The sequence below is a fragment of the Triticum dicoccoides genome, chromosome 5A (assembly GCF_002162155.2).
Source record: "Triticum dicoccoides isolate Atlit2015 ecotype Zavitan chromosome 5A, WEW_v2.0, whole genome shotgun sequence".
NCBI classification, from domain to species: Eukaryota; Viridiplantae; Streptophyta; class Magnoliopsida; order Poales; family Poaceae; genus Triticum; species Triticum dicoccoides.
In genome coordinates this window covers 434,031,437-434,040,804 of record NC_041388.1, presented here as the reverse complement: position 1 = coordinate 434,040,804, position 9,368 = coordinate 434,031,437, and positions in this window count along the sequence as shown.

Below are 9,368 nucleotides of genomic sequence, written 5' to 3'. Positions count from 1 at the left end.
GGGGAGTGGGGGAGGCCGCGGTTGGGCCGGCCTGGTGGGTTGGTCCGGATGGGACAAGGCCCGGGGGCTTGGTGGGGTTCTCTCTCCCTCACTTCTTCTTTCTTTTTTCTTTTATTTGCTCTGTTTTGCATTTTCTTTTAATACCAAATGAGTTTTGTTTTGAACAAAACTTGGCACATAAAACTAACACAATACCTTGAGATGGAACAAAAAGTTTGGGGTCAAAAGGAGTTGCCTAATTAATTTTAGAAATGGAAAAGGCCAATTTAAATGCTACTGGAGCACTGAATTAATTCCCATGGGCATTTTGGGAATTTAGAAGAGGTTGGTTCCAACATGACAATTACTCAGTGATTATTTTCCACACTTTGAACATTTTAGTTTTCATGTTTGGCAAATTGAATTTTTGACTTTGAATTTGAGTTTGAACATGAATAGTGATTTGGATCAAGTGAGTATTAGGAACAGTAGTGTGATGACATGGCACCATCAACAGGGGATTACTGTAGCATGACACTGGGGGTGTTACAAATCTCCTCCAGTACAAGAAATCTCGTCCCAAGATTTAAGTGGGGAATTAAAGAGTAACTTCAGGAGAACTGACTCTTATAGGGTTAATTATCTGTTGAACAATTCAGGGAATAAGGCAGAAGTATCTCTCGAGTTGAAACTTAATAATACATCGAGAGCAAAGTATGAAGGTACAATAGGAGGTTTCAAGTGGATGGACAAACGATTGATACCTGAACCGAGTGTGAGAAAGGGGTTCAGAGCATCAAGAATATATCATCTCTCGGAAGGTGGCTCGTGACATGATACGAAGTCAAGCGGGAGGAATAACCTTAGAAATAGGGGGCACAGAAGAGTCAGGTTTCGATCCTGTGGGACTGTGGGTTATGGGCCCACCATGTGGGTTAAAAGTAGGAAGGGTGCTGGCATCTTGCACGGTTATAATAGCAAGGCATGTCAGAGGGTAGCCTGTCAGTTATGTTGGCAACAACGTTGGTACCAAGGACGAGGGACAAAGAGAACCATTATCCTGCTCATTGAACGAGGCGGGCCATTAGGCAAAGTTCTCGTCCATCGGTGGCTACCGGAATGTCAGCAACAATAGCAACAGGGTCTTACTGACAGAGTGATACAACGAGGTGTTTACATAAGCAGGGAAATATTACTCCTCATATAATGTAGATCACAATAAGGTTTAAACAAACCAATGGAAAGGAAAAATGTAATTGTCAGATTAAACAGAACAATGGAAAGGAAAATGTGTTTAAACACATATTTCAGGGGTATATCCTTCCCAAGGACAAGCAGAGCATAATATCCATGACAAGATAGAAGTATAAAACCATTTAGGTAAGGGGAAACAAATTTCATGATATTACCCATACAACGGTGTTTGGATAATTGATAAAGAAAAATTAATATCGTTCTTCAAACGTTCTTATTGGAGATCGGATTACCATAGACATGCTTCGAGATAGCATTTACATGGTTTCAAGCAAAGGTCAGACTTTGGATACACCAAGGATCCATCGGAAACAACTTAGAAAATATGTCTTACAATTTTAGCAGTGAAAAGATGAGGGTGTGGCCGACGGGCTCAGCCACAATCCATCGACATGCCAAAAAGGATGTATTTCCAAAATTAAAAAAACAAGTTTATGTTGGGGAAGGCAAGAATGTTGTCGATGATAACATAAATCATCGAGGGGAAGGATTGTATTTCTAGCCATGAATTCAACTGACCTCTCTAAAGAAGCCAAAGTGTGACGGTGATCAAGACAAAGTTTGTCGAGAGACTCTATGAAGATGCCCTCGAGCAGAAAAGGGAGGATGAAGTGAAAGGCTATGAGAAACAAGGATTCGACACAAGCTCAAAGCCAAGCTTGTTGTTCGAGGTGAAATGATAAGATGAGGAAGATCGACGTAGGCTTAGCTCGTTGTAGGAATTTTCTCTGGGCATAAGGACCAGGTAGCACAGTTAAAAGTTGACACGATAAAATATAGCCGATCAGGCTAGGAATGATGTGATGGGGTATAAAGCTTCCCAGTATCAAGTACTAGGTGTAATGCCAGAAGGTAAATCGGAGTAGAGGTTGGACAGGGGAAATGATTTGTAGAGGATAAGTAATTTTAACTTACCCAGTGAATGAGATCAAGGAGGAAATATGGTCGAGACCATAACTGCAAGGGATCCAATTTATGATACCGAAAGAATTATTCAAATGATTAAATATCCTTGCAAGAAGCTTTCATGATAAGTTCCACACCGTGTCCGTGGGCATGAACACAAAGGTTTAGGGTCGACTCCCGCTTCTACAATGCATAATCTTTCATTTTACTTCTCGCTCTAGATGAAGTTGTAGTATTGAAATTTTATCTGACGAAAAGCCAATAGAGTATAACTCGTATAACTTTCGAGTTCACACAACTTAGGGAAGGCATAGGTTCAACCCATCGGGGCATCTTAGGAACATATATCATAAATTTCGAGAGTAAGTAACACAAGCTCGGTAGTAGAGCATGCTTGAGAAAGCGGAGGATACAACTTACCAAAGGCATTATGTATCTGAGGAAAGGGCTACAAGGTTACTGAATATGAAGGACGTTGTCGGATAAAATCCGAAAAAGGGGTATGGTGGTCCAGAAGGGATCCGATGTGAGTATCGGTACTCTATCAAAGGAAGAAGGAATGCAAGTGCATTGGATTATAGAAACAACTGACTAACTCAAAGCTCAAATGCAAAGGAATTATGAATTCCAAGACAAGGGATCAGAAGCAATGCTCTGATCAGGGATGGATAAGTTGAATAGCCTTAGGGGTACAATCGATGGCAATATGATTGGTCGAGATCCCGCTCATGTTCAAAATGACGTCTAAGTCGGGAAGATAATTTATAAGGATCAACTGATGATTGCGTGCATTCACACACATATAGAATCAATGGACTCAAAATGATAGTGGCAAAGGATGCCAATAAGATTACTAGACTTATGGGATTGACCATAATGAAAGCAAGCAAGAATTTCAAGAGCCATAGGTTGCTGAGGATTCTCGAAAGATTGAATAGCATTTCAAAGACTTTTGTGAACACATGAACAACTGGGGAGAAACAAATCCTTGGTGAGTGTGAGGATTAAGTTGTAGGTGTATTCAGGCGACAAGGAACTACAAGGCAGTAAGCACAAAGATTTCTCGGAGCAATAGAGAGAAGTTCGAGGTATCTTGTAATAACAAGATCAACTTGGAATAAAAGTAAGAACGACGGGTGTATGTATTTATCCATAGGGATATTTAAGTGGTAGGGAATTACAAAAGCAACGGGCACAAAGTCTTGAGAGAACATCGGAGAGTATCTTCGGAATCTTCTGGTGTAGCAGGCGATCATCTGGAATGAGGGGCTCTCCGGGAGAAAGTATTATCGAGAACCTAAAGTTAGATTTAGTAAAACCATTTTAACCTGAATAGGAGAGAGATCAGAGTCCTAGAGTATAGACGAGGAATAAAAGATCCTAATACCACCCAAATGGCGACGTGGGCCCGTAAGGAACACAACCATGTTAGTAAAAAGTTTTGTAATGTCTAGACTCGACTTCGACCAAGGAGTGTGGAAGGGGGATTCCTACAGGAAGTCGGCTCTGATACCAACTTGTGACGCCCTCGGTTCAATCGTACACTAATCATACACGCAAATGTGTACAATCAAGATCAAGGACTCACGGGAAGATATCACAACACAACTCTAGACACAAATTAAAATAATACAAGCTTTATATTGCAAGCTAGGGGCCTCGAGGGCTCGAATACATAAGCTCGAATACACAAGAGTCAACGGAAGCATCAATATCTGAGCACAGACATAAGTTAGACAAGATTGCCTTAAGAAGGCTAACACAAAAGCAACAATGATCGAAAAGGCAGGGCCTCCAGCCTGGGAGCCTCCTAGCTACTCCTAGTCGTCTGCGGTATTCACGTAGTAGTAGGCATCCTCCGGGTAGTAGTAGTCATCAGTGGAGTCATCTGGCTCACGGGATCCGTCATCTGGTCGCAACAATCGGGTATGGGGGAAAAAGAAGTAGCAAAGCAACCGTGAGTACTCATCCAAAGTACTCGCAAGACTTACATCAGATCTAAACTAAGTATGCATCTGTATCAAAGGAATGGGTTGTATCTGTGGACTAAACTGCACAATGCCAGAAGAGAAGGGGAAAGCCTAGCCTATCGAAGACTAGCATCTTCAAGCATCTTCAAGCATCTTGCAGCATATAGAAGAGTACAGATCAACATAATGTAAAGTAGTAGTGTTATCAACCTCGGCCAGAGATCCTTTCTCGACTCCCTGCGAGGAAGCAATCCCAGAGCCATACTATCCATTTCTCATGTCCATTTCTCATATCCATTCATTTCTCATCACAAGTATCCAGTTCTAGTTGTATCGATCGGGATACAACTCCAAGTGTCTGTTACCGTAGGACAGGCTATCGATAGATGTTTTCTTCCCTGCAGGGGTGCACCGACTTACCCACCACGCTCGATTAACTCCGGCCGGACACACTTTCCTGGGTCATGCCCGGCCTCGGCCAAACAATACGCCACAACCCGACCTAGGCTTAATAGAGAGGTCAACACGCCGGACTAAACCTATGCCCCCAGGGGTCATGGGCCATCTTCCCGGGAACTCCTGCACGTTGCATACGCGGCCGGTGAGCAGACCTAGCAACCTCCTTCAACAAGGCAGGAGCTTACACAGTCCAACCTGGCGCGCGCCGCTTAGTCGCTGACGTCTATTAAGCTTCGGCTGATGTATACGATACAGAACGCCCATACTATGCCCATGTGATGGTTAGTGCTATCAGGCCAAAGGCCCCTCGGATCAAATATCCAAATCATAGTGGATTAGGAGCACGCGGTAACGAGCAGAGACTCACGATTCGATGTGACCCCGTCGCCCCGTCTCGAGTACTTGCGGCAAGGGCTAAGAATGCCCGGCCATGCCTCGTAAGTATCTCGCGGGCACCTTCCAGGTCAACGCGACTCCACATCACTCGCTATTAAGCTTGCACGGGTACCCCTCAGGGCCGACCCGTCTTTAGTAACAGGGCTCAGTGCAAGTCATAGTAACCATAGTAACTATGTGTCTAACACCAAGGGGAAAACCCGAGGAATCACCCCCGGTGAATTCCACTCGATGTTATCATCAAGGTGAACGTAAGAGGATCCACCCTCGAGGTTCACATTTGATGGGTTGCATGATAGAGCCGTAACGGAAGTGGTTAAGGAGGAAATCACCCTCGATGACCTCGACCGTATAGCTATGTTACAGGGATCTCATCAGGAGTGATGTAAGAGGTTACACCCTCAGCACTCGATGGTAACTCTGCAGAGTCATACAACTAGGGGGGGGTGATGTGCGGTGTCGGGGCCTGCTACCTCTTGAGCTTGCGTTGGATTTCCCCGAAGAGGAAGGGATGATGCAGCAGAGTAGCGTAAGTATTTCCCTCAGTTTTTGAGAACCAAGGTATCAATCCAGTAGGAGGCCAGCTCAAGTCCCTCGTACCTGCACAAAACGATAGCTACTCGCAACCAACGCGATTAGGGGTTGTCAATCCCTTCATGGTCACTTACGAGAGTGAGATCTGATAGATATAATATTTTTGGTATTTTGGGTGTAAAGATGCAAAGTAAAAAGTAAAGGCAAAGTAAAAAGCAAAGCAAGATTAAAGTGATGGAGATTGATATGATGAGAATAGACCCGAGGGCCATAGGTTTCACTAGTGGCTTCTCTCAAGAGCATAAGTATTCTACGGTGGGTGAACAAATTACTGTTGAGCAATTGACAGAATTGAGCATAGTTATGAGAATATGTAGGCATGATCATGTATATAGGCATCACGTTCGGTGAGAAAATCACGTTCCGGAAGGTTTTATTCCGTTTGGACTCCGTTTGATATTCCGTTTCTTCGAAACACTAAAATAGGCAAAAAACATCAATTCTGGGCTGGGCCTCCGGTTAATAGGTTAGTCCCAAAAATAATATAAAAGTGGAAAATAAAGCCCAATATAGTCCAAAACAGTAGATAATATAGCATGGAGCAATCAAAAATTATAGATACGTTGGAGACGTATCAGGCATCCCCAAGCTTAATTCCTGCTCGTCCTCGAGTAGGTAAATGATAAAAAGAGAATTTTTGTTGCGGAGTGCTACTTGGCATAATTTCAATGCAAATCTTCTTAATTGCGGTATGAATATTCAGATTAGGAAGATTCAAGACAAAAGTTCATATTGACATAAAGAATAATAATACTTCAAGCAAACCAACAAAGCAATTATGTTTTCTTAAAGTAACATGGCCAAAGAAAGTTCATCCCTACAAAATCATATAGTTTAGTCATACTCCATTTTCGTCACACAAGAATGCTCTCATCATGCACAACCCCGATGACAAGCCAAGCAATTGTTTCATATCTTAGTAATTTCAAACTCATAAACTTTCACGCAATACATGAGCGTGAGCCATGGATATAGCACTATGGGTGGAATAGAATATAATGGTGGGGGTTATGTGGAGAAGACAAAAAAGGAGAAAGTCTCACATCAAAGAGGCTAATCAATGGGCTATGGAGATGCCCATCAATTGATGTTAATGCAAGGAGTAGGGATTGCCATGCAACGGATGCACTAGAGCTATAAATGTATGAAAGCTCAACAAAAGAAACTAAGTGGGTGTGCATTCAACTTGCTTGCTCACGAAGACCTAGGGCACTTGAGGAGGCCCATTGTTGGAATATACAAGCCAAGTTCTATAATGAAAATTCCCACTAGTATATGAAAGTGATAACTCAAGAGACTCTCTATATGAAGAAGATGGTGCTACTTTGAAGCACAAGTGTGGAAAAAGGAATAGTACCATTGCCCCTTTTTTGGGCCTTCTTTTTTTCTTTGGCCTTTTTTGGGACAATGCTCTGATCATCACACTTTTATTTATTTACAAATCAATGATTACAACTCGATACTAGAACAAAGTATGACTCTATATGGATGCCTCCGATGGTGTACCGGGATATGCAATGAATCAAGAGTGACAAGTATGAAAAAATTATGAACGGTGGCTTTGCCACAAATACTATGTCAACTACATGATCATGCTAAGCAGTATGACAATGATGGATGTGTCATGATAAACTGGATGGTGGAAAGTTGCATGGCAATATATCTCGGAATGGCTATGGAAATGCCATAATAGGTAGGTATGGTGGCTGTTTTGAGGAAGATATAAGGAGTTTTATGTGTGAAAGAGCGTATCATATTGTCGGTGTACAAAAAGAGGGGTACACTTTTTGTACCCCTATAACTGTGCACGGGCAGTCTAAGCCACGGGCACCACCACACCAAGCAAGGCAAGGGAGGTGAGCCAGGGTAAGACCGAAGCTCAAGAGAACTAGAACGATGCCAAGGCCAAGACCACGAAGAGCAAAGGGGGCGAAGCGGACTCCCCCGGCAAGATCCTTGCCGGGAGACAGTTCTAGCAGCCCCGGCAAGACCCTTGCCGCGGCGACTCGTCCCGCGCCTACGGAGCAAATCACCCTTGAGTCCACTGCCCCCAAAGGGCAAGGATTCGGGAGACATCCCCATGGCGGCATGCAGATATTTGTGAAGACATTCAAGATCAGATACACACTATAGAAGATGACGACCCTTGGCGGGATCCCAACCGAGGAAAACCACAAGGCCATTGGCAAGCACCTTGCCAGGGATGACAGCAGGCGCCTCGGCAAAACCCTTGCCGGGGCCCCGGCAAGGCCCTTGCCAAGGACATCCGCAGGACCACCACCAGGCCCACGCCGACTAAACCTCCACCGCCGTTCGCATGCAGCTGCCGACCCAACCAGCTGGGCAGGCACCTGCGTGGCGGCATGCAGATCTTCATGAAGACCCACCACTGCACCACCTCAGCTGCCTGCCTACCTACGTGGCATCGCAGGCGTCGCTGGCCAGGGCGCGTGTCGACACAAGAAGGAGCGGCGACGGATGGGATAGGTTTCTCCCCCGTCCCCGATAAAGCAAGGACACCTAAGCAAGACACATTAAATGCGCCTTGTCATGTAATGCGAGGGATAACTTCGCATCACTGTACCCTTTCCACCTCCTGTGTGCCACTGTGGCAACCCCTTTTTCTATAAAAGGAGGCCCGAGGCGACCAGAGGGAGGATTCGGCTTTTTGGAACTCCTCACGCCCCATAGCTAGCTCAAGAACACAAATATACAATCCACCAAAGCAGGAGTAGGGTTTTACGCATCCTCGCGGCCCGAACCTGGATAAACGAACCGTGTGCTATCTGTTTGATTCACTCTTCTCACGACCCCGCGCCCCGCTAACCACAATAGGGATTCTTGTGATCCCATAGGTGTCATTCCCATCGACATCTCCGGTGCGCCAGGTAGGGGGCGCAGTTGTGAGAATCGGCTTTAGCAGTTAGCCCGGCACTCCTTCATCTTCGTGACCCTTGGAGAAGAAAGGAGGCCAGAAGATCGGCACTCGAGCGATTGCAAACAGAAGCTAAGTTGCACTGAACCCTTATTTGTTCTATCCTTCTTATATGAGGTTATTCCCCCCCGGAGATGTCACGCCTTTGTATGAGAAACCTGCACGCCAGGGGGCTCTCCCATGATCGGCAACGCCCTTGCCCTGTTTCGAGTCCGCTCAACAGCTCAAGCGGCTGCGTCGAGAATGGCAGAGTAGCCTTCCGTGATCAACAACGCTCTCGATTCTGACTCGAGTCAAGCTCGACAGTTCGAGCGGCCGCGTTCAGAACGGAAAGGTGGCTCGTCCGGCAGCACGCATACCCAGCAGGCCCATGGGGATCCGTCCCCAAAACACCGCTAGGGGCTTCCACGCCGGCGAGCCTACCCAATCGACGTAGGGCGCACATACAAAGAGGAATTGAACGGGGAAATAACGTGCATGAAATTAAGAGTACTGCAAAGTTATATTACATCACATCATTGCTGCGGTTCTAACTAAAGATGAAATTTGTCTTGGTCGTGAACCTGCAGCGGCGGTGAAGAATGGGATGCCTAATCCTGGTGCTGGCCTTCCACCCTCTTGATTTCGTCGATGCTGCTGATGACGGGCTTGATGCGCTCCTTGAGCACCGTGAGGTCAATACCATCCGGCAAGCTATCCATCGCGGCATCGAAGTCGAGGTCGGGATTCCAGTACGCCATCTTGGTGAGGACCTTGGTCATGACCCCCCGGCAAAGTCGCCGGGCTTCCCCGGCCAACGTGGCCGCTCTGCTGGAGTGAAGATAAGCCAAGGCTCCAAGGACGCCCTCGAAGAACTGGGTCAGCTTGGCGTTGAC